The following is a 17,423-nucleotide window of genomic DNA, read 5'->3' on the forward strand; positions in this document are numbered from 1 at the left end:
ATGCTCAAGAAGTTCCAAACCAACATCTAACCACATTCTTGAGAATTTGTGACACAGTGAAGGCCAATGGTGTTCACCTTGACACCTATAAACTGCTTTTGTTTCCTTTTTCTCTCATGGACAAAGCATCAAAGTGGCTAGAATCTTTTCCAAACGAGAGTTTGACAACTTGGGAAGATGTGGTGAATAAATTCTTGGCAAGATTTTATCCTCCCAAAAGAGTTAACAGGTTGAGGGCTGAGGTACAAACATTTAGACAACAAGATGGTGAAACTCTTTATGAAGCATGAGAGAGATACAAGGAATTAACAAGAAGGTGCCCTCTGGACATGTTTAATGAATGGGTACAGCTGCACATTTTCTATGAAAGATTGTCACAAGAATCAAAGAAGGCCTTAGATCACTTTTCAGGAGGCTCTCTCAATAAGAAGAAGACAATTGAAGAGGCCATAAACATCATAGAAACCGTGGCCAACAATGAATATTTCTATGCCTCTGATAGAAACCCAAATAGAGGAGTGATAGAGTTGAATCACATGGATGCATTGCTAGCTCAAAACAAGCTGATTACCAAACAATTGGCCGATCTCACCAAGCAGATGGAGAAGAATCAAGTTGCAACCGTCAATACTCAACCACCAGCTCAAGAAGAGTTGAACGCAAAGGAAGGAGGTGATTGAGAGCAAGCCAATTATGTTGGAAACTCGACAAGACAACCCTATGATCCACACTCCAAATCTATAATCCTGGTTGGAAGAACCACCCAAACTTTGGGTGGGAAAACTAGTAAACCCAGAACCAAGATCATAGACCTCACAACTCCAACTATTCCAACAATTTCACTTACCAATACCCCAACCAAAGACCATACCAACCCCGACACAATAACTCCTTCCAACCTCCATATCAATCACAAAATAGCCATTCTCAACCTCCAAATTCCAACATACCATCACCATCTGAGGATAGAATCTCTCGGATTGAAGCCTTGCTTGAAAATCTTTACAAGGAGTTTCAAGACAACAGAGCATTTAAAGAGGAGGTAAGGTCTAATATGAAGAACTATGGAGATGCCATCAAGAAGCTTGAATCTCAAGTAGGATATCTTTCTCAACAAATCCCTAAATCCACTTACAGTTTTCCAAGCGACATTGAGAAGAATCCAAGAGGAGAAACAAAGAATGTGAGATGGGAATAATTCAAGGCAATCACTCTAAGAAGTGAGGAGATCTTGGAGGAAGAAATCAGCAAGCCAACAGAGCACAACCAAGGAGTTCCAAGGGAGAATTTGGAAGGGATAGTACAAGGAACTGACCCTGCACAAAGGAAGGAGCCAAAGGAGAAGGAAATCCTAAAACCTTATGTGCCAAAAGCACCATTCCCTTAGAGACTCAGGGGTAGTGAGAAAGAGAAGACGTATTCTAGGTTCCTGGATATATTTAAGTCTCTTCGTATCAACATTCCCTTCGTTGAAGCCCTCCAACAGATGCCCTCATACATTAAATGCATGAAGGAGTTGCTAACCAAGAAGAGTACCTTGAAGGGTGGGCAAACAGTAGTGATGACTAAAGAGAGCAGTGCTCTCATCCAGAAGGACTTGCCTACGAAGAAGAAGGATCCAGGGATTTTTCACATCCCTTGTGCTATAGGGGATACAATGATTGACAGAGGGTTTTATGATCTGGGAGCAAGCATAAACCTAATGCCTCTGTCCCTCATGAGGAAGCTACAAATCAATGAGTTAAAACCCACATATGTAACCCTCTAATTGGCTGACAAGACCCAGAAACAAGCATTAGGAGTGGTAAAAAGTGTACTGGTAAAGGTAGGGAGGTACTTCCTCCCTGCAGATTTTGTTATTCTAGAGATGGAAGAAAGTTATATTCATCCAATTATTCTGGGGAGACCATTCTTGGCCACAGCCAGAGCACTCATAGATGTTGAGCAAGGAGAGTTGATATTGAGAATACATGATGAACAACTCATCACCTTCCATGTCTTCAAACCTTCACATGATCCATATCAAGAGAAGAAATGCTTGAAGGTTGATTCTAGAGATACAAACCTGAAAGAAGCACCCAATGAATTACCCCTAGAGCATCTAAGGTCATGCTTGAAAGAAAAGAAAGAAGTAAAGGTGGTGCTACAGACTGAAGAAATTAAGGAGGAGCTAGGGTCACAACCCCTACATGAGATAAGAAACAAGATCCCTCCTGATAAAGAGATCACCGGGAATAAGGCACCACCAGAAGAAGGAAGGAAGAAAATGCCAAAAGGTTGGAGGAACAAAAAAATCCCCATTGAAGATTTTTCTCCACGGGACAGAGTGATATCGATCCTCCAACCACTAATACCACTTCATTTTCCTGTGATACCATCTCAATTACCTCAAGTGTACACAATCAACAAATTTCTCTCATTGGAGCATGTAGAAATTCTCAAGGAAGGAAATGGAGATAGATTCACCATGAGAGGGGAGGACCTGAGACATTATGATTATCTTCCTCCCTAATAAACAACCACCGTCAAGCTAATGACGTTAAAGAAGCGCTTGTTAGAAGGCAACCTAACCAGAGGTAACTCTCTTTTCTTATCCGTTTCAATAAAAGAGTTAAATAGATTTCCCTGTATTGCAAGGAGTTAAGTTTGGTGTTGGACACCAAGGTGATTATGTCATGAGTCAACAATTCAAGAGTGAATGTGTGATACTAAGTTTGGTGTTCCACCATAAATTTCAATCAACCACATGATGATCCTCCACAGCATGACTAATCACCAACTCTAAACAATCATAGAAGTCACTTGACTTTGCAATTTTCTCTCAGTCTTATCTTTGTTTTAGAAAAATAAAAGCACATGATGTTGCATTGCATGCATACAATTCATTGCACACAAAACTAAGCAAAGAATTAAGTTTGGTGTTCACACACCAAATTGAGTTCAGAAGCTCACAAACATACATGCATGCTAACCCTCTCTCAAGTGTTTGGGGAACAAGCAACTTTCAATATCTTTGCAGGTAGTCATTTCATCTATTAGAAGGAATATGCACCATCATCTAGAGAGACAAGAGAAAGAAACAAAAACCAAGGAAGATGATTACAAGGAGTGAGCAAGTGAACACCAAGAGGTTGTGTTGTTACTTGACTGTCTCTAATATACACATGTTAATTGAAAGTGCAAATGTACCCCTATTGCTTAGTGCCCTTCCAGCCTAGTAGTCAATCTTCAAATCAGTCATTTATATTTAGTTTCTTTTATGTTATTTTGGCTTGTTAGCTTAATGCCTATATCACTTCACCCTACTTGAATTATATGCTTTGTTCTTGAGTTCAATAAAAGAAATTATAAGAAAATGTTGTGAAAAACAAGAGTGAAATCCAATGTTGTAGAATAAAGTCCTAGTATTTGTGGTGGTGTTTGCTAGCTAAGTTGGTTCATCAATAAGGTACAAGGCTAAGATATTTCTTGAATTATGAGTTTGAAATGCATTCTATGAGACTTAGATGAATAATAAGAACCTAAAAAGAGAAAAAGAGAATGAAAAAGAAAGAAAAGAGCAAGAAATAAAGCTAGGCACCAATAGTTTGAACCTTGAGGCATGTGTCTGTGGTATTTTTGTGCAATGATCTGCTTGGATGAGTAAGTTCTTAAGAGTACTTCATCACTTAACAACTTGGGTTAACTAACCCGGGATTGTCAACTGAAAGTCCACTATTAAGAGCAACCTTGTCACAAAATATTTAGCAACCCAAAGAGGTGCTGGACACCAAGGTCTCAGGAATGAATAACAAACCATGTGCCTATGGTGTGTATGTGCTGAGGAGAGGCTTGGGTAAGTAGGTCCTTAGGGGTGTTTCAACACCTAACACCTTGGACCAACTGGTTCGGGAGTGTTGGCTGAAAGCCTACCATAAAGAGTTGCCTCAACACAGAGCATTTAGCTAAAGAAAGCAATAAGCTCTAAAGAGGAAAAGAAAAATAAAAGCTAAGTGAGGATCAACGAATAAGGGTCTCATAGAAGGCAATAGAGCAAGTAGTCACGAGCATATTGTAGCCTAGAAGCCAGCAAAAACATGAACCTCAATTGCCATGCATGAAACCCCATAAACCAAGGATTTGAATTCTCTGAATAAGGACTTGTATCTCTTGTAGTTTCATTCACTCTTCTTATATTCTATCACTTGTTTGAGGACAAGCAAGATTTAAGTTTGGTGTTGTAATGACAAGGCATCTTGGCTAGTTTTACTAGCCATTTTTAGTATGTTTTAGGTTAGTTTCATGCATTTTCTTAGACAATAAGCACGTAATTATTTGAATATGTATTCATACCTTGATTCAAGCAAACATTGTGAATTTTGAAAAATTTCATGAGAATAATACAAGGGTTGAATGATGAAATGAATGATATACACAAAAAATTAACTAATAAATCAGTCATTTATATATAATACTAATATTAGTACAAAAGTTCAACACACCATAATTGTTTCGATTATAATATATGGTTGATGACACAGAGGTACCTTGGTTGACTAAGTATAGTCAAAGTCAAAAGAAAGGGTATAAGTCGAACTAATAAAGGTACAAATAATATGTGGGGAATAAAATGATTTGAGGTAAAAATTAAATTGGTACCTGAAAGATTTTGGTGCTGATAAAATGATACTTGACTTTTGTTATTGACAAAATAGTCCTTGAAAGATTTTAAAATTTGACAAGCGTACCGACGAGTTCGCTGGAGCACATCTTTGGCAAGCACAATGCCGACATGACCACTACATTTTGATGACATGGCCACATCTTATGGTTTTAATTTTTTTAATATTTTTACTAAAAGTTGATTAGTTAATTTCTAAGATTTTGTCAAGTAATCAAAATTGATGATGTGGCATCATTAAAAGAAGAAACATGGATTAAATCTAGTGTATAAAGAGTTGGTATCAACTTTTATATAATAAGAATAAGAATAAAAATAGATACTAGAATAAGACCTGCGCTACGCACGGACTAAATATTACTCCGTTCTAAAATTCATTGTGTATGTTTTCCTTTATAATTATATGTGATCATTTCTTTTAAAAACACTATTCGATTGTGATAATTTCTATTATTAATAATAATACTCTTCTTTTACTTAAATGTGAAAGCTATTATATTTGTGTGTTTAAATAAATATTACGTTTTGTTAGTATTATACAAATAATTCTGCAATCATAAGCTGAAGACCATTTATACTAAAAAGCGAAAAAATATAACATTCATTAGTTTTGAGAGATTGGACGAAACATTTAACAATCTTTGCATGGAAATAAGACAGAAAACACTTTTTTTTTCTTTGTATATATACATGAATACCAAAACTCATCAATATGTAAATACCTAAAAGCCATTATACTTTTTTTTGTTCTTAAAGATTACAAAAAAAAGGAAAGGATACTGATATACCAAGTTAACAATCAAACCATTTTTTTTTTGCTATAATTCTCACATGTCTTACTCAACAAAAGCAAGTAATCACATATATCTGATATGCCCTCTGATCAAAAGAAAATAAGATCCACACACAAAAATTGCAATAATTCCAATAATGATGGAGTTAATATATAGTATCTTTTCAACATAATTGAGTTATACACATGTCATGTTAAGCATACTATAACAGAATGTAAATTCCGTAAAATTAGTGAATAATTAATCAATAAGTTAAATTTTTAGTAAAAAAAATTATAAATATAAATTTTATAGTAAAATAAGATAGAGCTAATTAAAACAAGAATTCTAATACTAATTTCAAAGAATTTGGCCTAAAATTAGGCCAAACGGACCGAACCGATCAAACCGAATCCAAAATGAACCCAAGACCCAATCCATTGGCCCAATAACTTAAAGAGGAGAGTCCTCTTCTTCCCCATTCAGCCAATAATGCTGAAGCAAACACAAGAGGAGAGAAGAGAAGGGTTCCAACCCAAGGCCATGATTCAATCCTCCATAACTTTCTGCTCCAAGCTCTGATCGCCACACTGTTTGCAGCCACGCGTCCGTGGCGTCGAGCTCTACAAAACCCGGTAACTAATTTTGGTAAGAAACCTTGATTTCCATCTCAGCCTCTCATTCGTTTGATTTTCGAAATTTTGGGGTCTTAGTTATTAAAATTCGATGTTTTGACGTTTAGGCTTAAATTAGCTTGAGGAATTTGTGGGTCCTTGTTCAATCAAGACACATATAAGGTAAAAACTCTCAAAACCTTGAAAATTCTTAACTTATGTAAGTTTGGGTATTGAATTGGTATATAAGCGTAATATATGTGAATTAGGTGTGTATATATATGTAAGTTGAAGCTTGGTGGAGTTTGGGTGTTGTTGCTTGGAGATTTTGGATCCTTTGGGGCTGTGTTTGGTGCCTTGATGGTGTCTCGGGTTATACATGGAAATCGGCCAATGTATAGTTTTGGTTTCTCATATTTAATATATAATGTCTTGTGAAAACTTAGGCTAGAGAATCATAGGATAGGTTGGAAGAATTAAGTATGTTGAATGTGTAGCATTTGTGATAATGATTGATGATATAGATTGAGCATGTTTTGGTGATCATTATTGTGATGGGAATAGAATGCTAAAATAGTGATTTAATAATGTTTGATATGTTGATGATGTTGATTAGGTTTATAGAATGAATTGTTAGTAACCTTGTTGATGAAAGTGAGAAATTTAGGCATGAAATCGTGTAGTATTGAAGCATGATTGATTGTGGTATGATGAGGGGATTCTAAAGTTATGTTAGTCTGATATGATATGTGGCTGTGCTGAATATATGCATATTTTGGTTGGATTTGAGTTTGGTTTGTAATGAAAATTGAGGTTTGAGGTTTTTATGTAAAACTGATTTTTGGTCGAATTTCGGCGAGCCATAACTCGACTTTCAAATCCCCAAATTGTTTCAAACTTATTTCGTATGAAAATTGGGTCTGTGAAGTTTACGCCATTCAAAGAATGGATAAAAAATGATTTAAAACAAAAAAGTTATGCCCATCAAAAGTTTGGGGTTCAACACTAAAATTCTGCAGACTTTCAGACTTAGCCAAATTTTTTATATAACTTCCTTGCATGCGTACGCATACCCTTCATACGCAAAGGGTCATTTCTATTTAGCATGTATGCATATGCAGATATGTGTATGCGTACGTATACTGCCCAAAAAGGGACCCATGCATACGCGAGCATAGGGCATACGCGAGCGTGCGATTTTGTCCAATGTACATGCATACGCAGATAGGTGTATGCGTACGCATCTTGGGCCAAAAGAGACCTATGCGTACGCATACCATGACATGCGTACGCATAGCCCTGTTTTTAACAAGCAAATGTTGTGTTTTAAACCCAACGTTGATCCTCCAAACCTCTATTTTTATTCTGTTAATCCTAAATCTTATTAGTAAGTCTAGTAACAAGATCGAAATTGAAAATGGTGGTAACTTGGGAGTGAAGTAAGATTGGAAAATTAATAAATTATATATGGAAATGTGAATACTTGGGGTGTATGTGGTGCCATGGCTTTAATGACTGACTATGCAATGATTATAAATGTTTATGAGGCTTATAGACTCAAATTATCTGAGACATGAGTTTTCCTGGGTAAAGTATCGTGGCTTGCCACCATGTGTTTCAGGTTGAAACTTGATACTCTGTTGACCTTATGTCGTAAGGGTGACCGGGCACGTATAAATTCTCGAGAAGGATACCCCCAGAGAGCAAAATTTCATATGAGAAAAAGCTATGCATAGACTCTTAAGGATGCGCGACGGGAGACAGTCCAAGGTTTAGCAACCGGACTTGTCGGGTTGGCTTGATAACCGACAGATGAGACTCATCAGTCATAGGACAGGATAAATCATGTGCATATTGTTTGCTTGCTTGTTTGTGCATTAATTAGGAATGCCTAAGTGGATTTAATATGTTAATTGTTATATTCGCTAATTGTAGTACTTGTTATTTGAGTGTCAGTATTTTAGGATTGCCTCTGGCTTTCCCGGGACCTTATATTTTATGTGCATAGCACCATTACCATGCTGAGAACCCTCAATTCTAATTCCATACGTTATTGTTATTTTTCAGATACAGGTCGAGGGGCACCTCGCTAACGTTTGGAGTTTCTGCAGCGAAGTGGATTCATTTTGGGTTTTCACTTTTGGTCTTTTGCTATATATGTATGGACTCTCCTCATGTATATATATGCCTTACTGTTGCGCCTCTTAGAGGTTTATGGAGAACTAGGGTTTTAAACATGTAGTCTGGGTTATGGGTTATATATTTTGTATGTAAATATTCTCCACCCAGCCTTAACTTCGCAGGCTGAGTTAGGAGCTTGTTATGTTGTACTCTTAACCCTCTATTCCTACTTTCTGTTTAATTATATTTATGAACTTTAGTTTCCTTCGCACTCAAGTAATCTTGTTTCGGGAGCGTTGCATTTTTTTATTTTCGTGTTTTTGCTTTACCCATTTTTCAAGGCTCTTCGTATACTGTATTCCTTTCAATATTACATATATACATATTTTATTTTAGAGGTCGTAATACCACACCACTTCTGTTTTACGGCTTAAGCGTAAAGCTCTGTATGGTAGATTATTACAGAGAATGTGCATGTTATATTCACATACTATTATAATTTTGCTAAAACTCAATAGCAAACAGTACTACAACATCCTTTTAAAGCCTTCCTTAATTTTCTGCAATCATATAAACGGTATTTCAAGGATTGAATTCATCAATGAAAAATCTAAATCAAAATATGAGAATACGAGAAGATGGAAAAAAAAAACATATAAACTTTTGAACTATATTAAAAAAATCTTTTGAAAATTGTAGGTTACCTTTTAGTTCAATTTTGAGTAGGCATGCTTCAATGCCTTTGATACATATCTATTCATACCAATAGTTATTACTTTTATATAGAGAACAGATGGAAAATTATACAAAAGTTCACACACAAAAAAGAACCCTATAAATTTCAAACATATATTAACGGCAAATGGAAGATTATACAAAAGTTTACTACCACAATTTAGTTAACAACATATCCCCTTTAAGATGAATGTTGATTAAAATATAATTACTGAATAAGATAATTCGAAGAAATAGTTTTTCACACAACAATGAAAGGAAAATGTGTTTATCTTATTACTGATATAGTTGATTTGCCCTTTACACAATTAATGCAAGAAAAAACTTGTTATCACTTATTTGTACAACAATAATATTATTAAAACACAACTAACCGCTTAATTCATTCATTTTTTTTGCTTACTAAAAAACAAAGATATTAAGGAAAGGCATTATTGAAACAACCATATTACTGTAAGATCTAATCTCATTTTTCACCAAAAAGTTAGAACGCGACAAAAAAAATTATATACTCTACAATCTAAAGACCCATATATAGAAAAGTCATAAAGATGAGATTAAATATTCAATTAATTCAAAAATAAAATAAAAAACTTTACCAATTTAAGATATAAGTGAATTAAACACATTACACAATTAAAAACCGTTGAACCTCCTGGACATAGACATATAGAAACATTTTTAAATTTTCAATTTAGATACTACTACCTTACATAAATGCTTTTCAATAATCTCATACGTTAATTATTGAAACTAAAGAAAAATTGTTAAAGCACAATAATAAGTACTATTTTTTAATACTGCTACATTACATAAATGCTTTTCACTAATCTCACACATCAATGATTGAAACTAAGCTAAAAAAAATTGTTAAAGCACATTAATAAGTACCATTCCTTAATAAATATATTATTGAAGCACAACTAAAAGAGATACATAATCCTTTGTAGGAATTACCAAATGGCCGATTATTTCATGAGCCTGAAACAAATTAAATAAATAAATTCAGAATAAAAACAACTATATTGTATGACATTATGACAGTACTATTTGTGAAAATTCAATAACTCATTATTTTTAAGTATCATTGAAACATGCACACCCACAAAAATATTACTCAACTGGACATTTTAGATTTCAAGACTTACACTAAATGCAAATTCAAAATTTCCCAATAAAAAAAAGCGACAACAGTTACATTATACAATGATTATGGCACCAAAGTTTTATATAGTTCATTAAGAGTGATTACACTTTTGACACCAACCTTCTTTAAAAAAACGATATACAATAAAAAACATGCTAAACTCAGAAAAAGATAAAGCCTTTTTTAAATTATCATCAAGTTTTCACACAATCCTACCATATATAAATCTAAAAAAAGGAAGCTATTAAATCAAAATTTCATATTGAACAAAGCATGCAATGCTTATTAAAAATAACAAATCATTAAAGGATCTTAAGAAATATCAATATTATTGCCAATTGAAATGTTTTACTTACAATGATAACTTTGCAAAAATTTATTAATAGCTGATTTTTAAAAAATACTATAATATAAAACAATTCACTATTGATCACTATTTGTGTATATTTTCTTTGAATGTAATCAATTAAATGATGCATATTCAAAGACAAATTATTCTAAAAGACCGTTAGGAAGATTTAATTATTAAAAAGGACCTTTAATACTAAAATTATTAAGAAAATCCAAGTCTTTTTATAATATTTAAAAAGAAGAACTAATTTTTTATAAAAAAATAATATATCTTTAATTATTTTTTATTTATTTTTTATAATATTTATGTTGATAAATTTTATTTATCTTAAAATTTTAGTAATTTTAATTAACATAATTAATCCCAAGTGAATATTCATACATATCAATATAGTGTTGAAAATCATACAGCATATATTAAAGATTATAAAAAATAAATAAACAAATGGTTAAAAATATATTTATCTCCTTATAAAAAGATTTAGTTCTTTTTTTAAATATTATAAAAAAATTTGATCCTTTTTAATAATTTTAATATTAAAAATTTTTTTTAATAATTAAATCTTTTTAATGGTCCTTTAGAATAATTTTTTAAAAGATAATTAATTCAATACATATGCATATATATGTATAAAGGAAAAAATGAATTACTTAGTTGGATTTTTTTTAATTATTTTAAATTAATATTCAACTATTACATATTTACATTCATAAACTGAATTTGTGCCGTGCATAAAAAATAAAAAAATACTTTTAAGATAAGTGTCTCATATGTTTTTCTGAGAGTACGAATAGATATATTAATAGATTTATGCCAAAGAATTATTTATTATATAATTGACATTGCCACAAATTATGACAGACTATTCATCACACTATATTTGGTCCAATAGTTATTTTTTGTTTTAGTGACTCTTTTGGTCCAATAGTTTCATAGGGCTGAATTTTTTTTGTAATTAATAATTAATAAATACCCTTAATATTTGAGTCTAGTGTTGAAGGCACCAGTCATTCACCGCCATGAGAGGGGGATTTGTTCGTGGGGGACATTCTCGGGCACATGAACCGAGACAACCGCACCGAACGGAGCAAGATCAGATGCAGCGACTCATGAAGAAAGTGCGCAAGGAAGGAGAGGGTCAAGTTTTCACGGGAGAAGTAACACTGGTACCTAGAGAAGAAGATTGGATGATAGGAGCAGAGGAGGAATACGAACGGGCAGGTACTGGGCACAAAACTTTCAGTGAGGCTGTGAAAGGAGGAAAAACTCCAGTGGGAGAGATGGAAGATGATGAGTTCTCAGAGTCTGAGGAAATTTCAGAGGATGAGGATGAAGTTATGGAAATCGCTCCAACACAAGTACTCAGAAACCAGAAAATTGATAAACAGCAAGAGCCAGATATCAGAGTAGAGAAGGTGAATGGGATGTTTAATTTTGTCATCAATGAAGCTGGTTTAAAAAAGCTTAGACATCCTTGGTGGGATACTCTTATAGTAAAGCTTTTGGGAAGGAGGATCTCCCTTCCAGTTCTAAGCAGGAGGCTTGAATCTATGTGGAGCAAACAGGGATCCATTGAGGTAATAGATTTGGGAAATGATTACTTTATAGTAAAATTCTTCTCTCAGGAGGATTTGGACTTTGCTTTAACTGGAGGACCTTGGAGGATTTTTGATCATTATCTAGCCCTGAGACCATGGAAGCCAAATTTCAATCCGGTTGAAGCTACCATAGATTATATTGCAGCGTGGGTGAGGCTCCCGGGTTTAGCCATTGAGTATTACGAAGAGGAGATGCTAAAGAAGATTGGAAACATTCTTGGGAGAACTTTGAAGGTGGACTCAAACACAGCGGATAAATGTCGTGGTAAATTCGCTCGGCTCTGTGTAGAGTTAGATTTAACAGAACCTCTAGTTTCTCAGTACTCCATTAATGGAGTGAGATACACTGTCGAGTATGAGGGCTTGCACAACATCTGTTTTGGGTGTGGCATGGTTGGTCATGATAAATTCAACTGCCCAAAATCAAAGGTGCAAGAGACGCCTGGCAATGGAATTGATTTACATGATAAGAAGAAGGGAGATGAAGAAGGTGATCAGTCTGCTCAGAAGGAAGATGGAGGAAGAACTCAACCGGCGCAGAATGGTGAAATGAAGGAGGACAGTAACGACAATTCCAATAATAAGGGTAAAAGTGTAATTCAAGATGAAGGAGGTGATTATGGTCCTTGGATGGTAGTCAAAAGGACAAATCGTGGAAAGAGAGCAACAAAAGGGAATAGTGGAGCAGAAGGTGGAGGTATGAATGTGGATGGTACTAGGAATCCTCAAAGCAAAGAAGGTACGAGATTTGCCATTCTGAGAGAGAATGATGAAGGGAATAATCATGCTGAGGTAGCCGTTGGCTTGAAACCTACAAATTTTAAAGAAATTCCAAGTAAAGTCCCGAGTCCATCTTCCCAGCCTATAAATTTTGTGCCCCATAACCAAGTCAACAAAAAAATTCAAAAACAAGCACAAAAAACGAACCCACAAACGCCCACAAAAAAGAATCCTAACTCTGAGCCATCTACATCTAAGCCTGGTATGAGTCCATACTTGACTAATCAAGCCCACAACCCCTTGACCCAACACAGGACTCTTTCACAGCAGAATCCAAACACAGAACCTACTTTCCACCTGATTAACCAACAGAACAACTTGACCCCTGCACAGACAACCTCTTCTGTCCCAATCACTAATGATGTTCCTCTTCTAGAGTCTCCCACTAAGCAAAATATTAAGGATTCACTTCAGCAGACAAGTATGGTTGAAGAGTTTGTCCCTGAGACGATTCAAGAGAATGAGAACATGGAAGACCATCAAGGACCACCTCCTGCACCTCCTGATCTGAATTCCATAGGAACAGATGTTATGTTGGAGGCTATCAAAAATATGAGGAAACAAGGCCCAACTCACCCCAGCAATCAGAGCCAATTAAGCTTAATGTAGAGAATGAAATATCATTGGGGATTCAGCATGGGTTTGCTCCAGAGGGAGACGAAGACATGCCTATGGTAGAATAGGTTGGTGTTATTCCCACCTTTCTTTTATTTTCCAATGATAGTTATGTGCTGGAACTGTAGGGGTGCTGCTAGTGAGTCATTTAGTCGCACTTTTTTGGAGATTATAAGGATTAATAAGCCTGATATAGTCATTCTACTGGAAACAAGATGTAGTGGTGAGAAAGCTAGGAAGATCATTAGTAATTTTGGATTTGATTTTTATTATATTGAGGAAGCAGTTGGTTTTAGTGGGGGTATATGGGTGATGTGGAAGGATCCAAATATTGTTATAAGTACCTTGAAATCCAAAACGCAATATGTTCACATGAATGTTAAGAAGGATTATGATGATGATTGGTTCTTAACTGCTGTGTACGCAAGTCCTCAAGAGGTGAATAGGAGAGAACTTTGGAATGATATCAAGATGGTTAAGAATGGGATCAGAGGTCCATGGTTAGTAGTGGGCGACTTTAATGATATAGCAGATCCTTCAGAGAAGAAAGGGGGAGGTCGGACGGATGTTGGAGCTTGCAGGAGATTCAAAAGATGGATTGAAGAATGTATGTTGATTGATCTAGGATCAGTGGGGCCAAAGTTCACTTGGAGGGGACCGCAATGGGAGAATCTTGAAAGAGTTTTCAAGAGGCTAGATCGAGCTCTAGCTAATGCAGACTGGAGAATTAAATTTCATGAGGCGAGAGTTGAAGTTCTAGCGCGTGTTAAGTCAGATCATCACCCCCTTTTAATATCTATGAAGCCCAAAGATAACCTTGCAAACAATAAACCTTTTAGGTTTGAAGCAATGTGGAGTAGACACCCTGATTTCAAGCAGTTTGTAGAAAGTCATTGGAGTGGAGCTCAACAGTGGGGGAGATCCTTATCGGCTCTTGCTGAAAATTTGATGGTTTGGAACAAAGAGGTTTTTGGCCACATTGGCAAACAAAAAAGATCACTTATGAGGAGAATTGGAGGAATTCAAAAAGCAGCATCTTATGGAAGAAACCCTTTTTTGGAAGAGTTGGAGAGAAATCTGACGAACGAACTGGAAGAAATTTTGGATAGAGAAGAAATTATGTGGTTGCAGAAATCGAGAGAAACTTGGATAGTAGAGGGAGATAGAAATACCAAATATTACCATACAAAAACAATCATTAGAAGAAGAAGAAATAGAATTTTAAAGCTTATGAACCCAAGAGGTGATTGGATTGAAAATCAAGAGGAGCTCCGCCAACATGTAGTGGAATTCTTTAAATGCCTTTACAGACATGATAGCTCTCTTTCTCCGGCTCTAATTACCACAAGAAACTATCCCATGTTGGAAGAGGACATTAAAAGAAGCCTCAATTTAAAACCAACAGAAAAAGAAATTCAAGATGCCCTCTTTGGTATAGGCTCCTTCAAGGCACCGGGTCCGGATGGCTATCCAGCCCTTTTTTTCAAGGAGAATTGGAACATATTTAAAGGGAGCATTGGACAACTAATCCACATTCTCTGGAGCATGCCAAGTATGGTAGAAACTGTCAATCAAACATTAATTACCCTCATCCCCAAGGTGAAGTTACCAGAAACCATCAACCAATTCAGACCCATTTCATTATGTAATGTGAGTTATAAGTGTCTCTCAAAGATCATCGTGAATAGGATGAAGCCTGCGCTAAAGGACCGAATCTCCCCCTTCCAATCCAGCTTTGTGCCTGGCAGAATAATACATGACAACATCTTGATAGCTAAAGAATTAACTCATGCCATGAAAAAGATGAAAGGGCGCAGAGGATTTATGGCGATCAAATTTGATTTTGAGAAAGCATATGATCGGCTTCGTTGGGATTTTCTTAAAGAGTGCCTGGTAGACTTCGGATTAGAAGGGCAACTGTTACAGATTATAATGAGTTGTGTTTCTACTGTCTCGTACAATGTTCTTTGGAATGGGGGAAAGACAGAAATTTTCAAACCTTCTCGAGGTATTAGACAAGGTGACCCAATATCTCCTTATCTTTTTGTCATAGCTATTGATAGATTATCTCATCTCATTGAAGATCTTGTGGAGAAAGGAGTTTGGAATCCAATCACTGTGGGTAGAGAAGGGCCTCCCATATCCCACCTCCTCTTTGCAGACGATTTGCTAGTCTTTGGAGAAGCTACCGAGGAACAAATGAAAGTGATTCTTGAATCTATGAAAGCCTTCTGTGCTGCTTCAGGGCTGAAAGTAAGTGATACGAAAACCTCTATAACTTTCTCCAGCAATGTTAGAGGGACAGACAGAAAAACTATTATTAACTTATGCCATTACAAAGAAAATAATTGTTTGGGGAGGTATTTGGGAGCACACATCACCAATCACAGGAAAGGGAAGGACAAGTTTAAGAATATTTTGGAAAGAATGCAAAGCAAGTTGAAGGGGTGGAAGTCTCATTGTTTGTCGCTAGCCGGTAGAATAACCCTCTCCAAGTCGATCTTAAATCCCATTGCTAATTTTGATATGCAGCATATGAGGATTCCAAAAGGTATTTGTCAAGAAATGGAGAAAATGCAAAGGAGATTCATATGGGGTGACAATTCAAATCAGAAAAGAATGCACCATGTTAGCTGGCAAACTCTCTGCCTTCCCAAAAATCAAGGGGGAATGGGGCTTAGGAGACTCAACCTTGTTAATGATGCTTTCTTAATGAAACTGGTTTGGAGATTATTGACTGAACCCAATAACTTGTGGGCTCAAGTTCTTTATCATAAGTATATCCATAGCAGGGAGGATTCAGGTATCAGTTTTAAAGCTTCTGATTCTCCCACTTGGAAAGAACTGGTTAAACTGTGGCATATAGTGGACAATAATTGTAGAAGAGTTGTTGGAGACGGAACAAGCATATCTTTCTGGAATGATAAATGGATACCTAATGAAGACTGTCTTGCTAGAGCTGCCATCAATCCAATTCCAACTGGAAGAGAGGCAGATTTGGTTGTAAATTATGTGGACAATCAAGGAGATTGGAAACTGGTTGATTTATATACGCTCATCCCTCCTTCTATTATTGATAAAATCAGAGCTATTCCTCCCCCTTCTAGTAATTTGAAGGACTCGTTGTGCTGGACCCAATCCTCGAGTGGGCAATTTACAATCGCTTCAGCTTATAAAATGCTTGCTGAGTCGGATGTGAATGATAATACAGACAGATGGATGCGAATTTGGAAATGGAAAGGGCCAGAAAGAATAAAGGTTTTTATATGGCAACTGTTACATGGTAGAATTCTAACAGCCAGCAGAAGAGCCTCTATGATGGGAACCAATCCCAATTGTCATCATTGTCAGCATCAACCTGAAACTATCTTGCATGTGATAAGAGATTGTCCAAGAGCTGCGACTATATGGGTGAAGCTCATCAACCCCACTGCTGCAGCCCTGTTTTTTAACATCAACTTTCATGAATGGATAGAATTAAACTTGCAAAATTCCATTGGTAAGTCACCATATGAGTGGGTAGATGAGTTTTTTGTCTCTTGTTGGATGATATGGAAGTGGAGAAATCTTGAGGTTTTCTCTCCTCCTTTTATAAGACCCAAGAATGCTGTTGAAGTGATTAGGAATTTCCTCAATAATAACAAGAAAGCCTACGAAAGAAGAATTCAGAAATGCACAATGAATGGAACCAAAAGCCAGGAAGGCATATGGACACCTCCTCCTATTGGGTGGGTAAAATTGAACACTGATGGTGCAGTTTCAAAAGCGAGAAATGTGGCTGGTTGTGGTGGTTTAATCAGAACGTGGAATGGAGAGTGGGTTGCAGGTTTCCAGGCAAAGATTGGCAATAGTCAAGTCTTTCAAGCGGAGATGTGGGGGATCTTTTATGGTTTACAAACAGTTTGGGACTTGGGAATAAGAAAAATTATTGTTGAAACAGATGCCCTAGAAGTTTGCCAACAGATCATGAAAGGAGAATCTCATAGTCAGTATAATTCTCTTTTAAGAAAAGTTCAAGACCAGCTGGC

General features: G+C 35.9%; 1 non-coding gene across 1 annotated transcript; it reads right to left on the minus strand.

Moving 5' to 3' along the window:
* Positions 1–227: 227 nt before the first annotated feature.
* Positions 228–331, minus strand: LOC127746429 (small nucleolar RNA R71). Its single transcript, XR_008008048.1, has one exon. It is a non-coding gene; the product is annotated as a small nucleolar RNA R71 (small nucleolar RNA).
* Positions 332–17,423: the final 17,092 nt, after the last annotated feature.

Source organism: Arachis duranensis, chromosome 3 (assembly GCF_000817695.3).
Source record: "Arachis duranensis cultivar V14167 chromosome 3, aradu.V14167.gnm2.J7QH, whole genome shotgun sequence".
Taxonomy (NCBI): Eukaryota; Viridiplantae; Streptophyta; class Magnoliopsida; order Fabales; family Fabaceae; genus Arachis; species Arachis duranensis.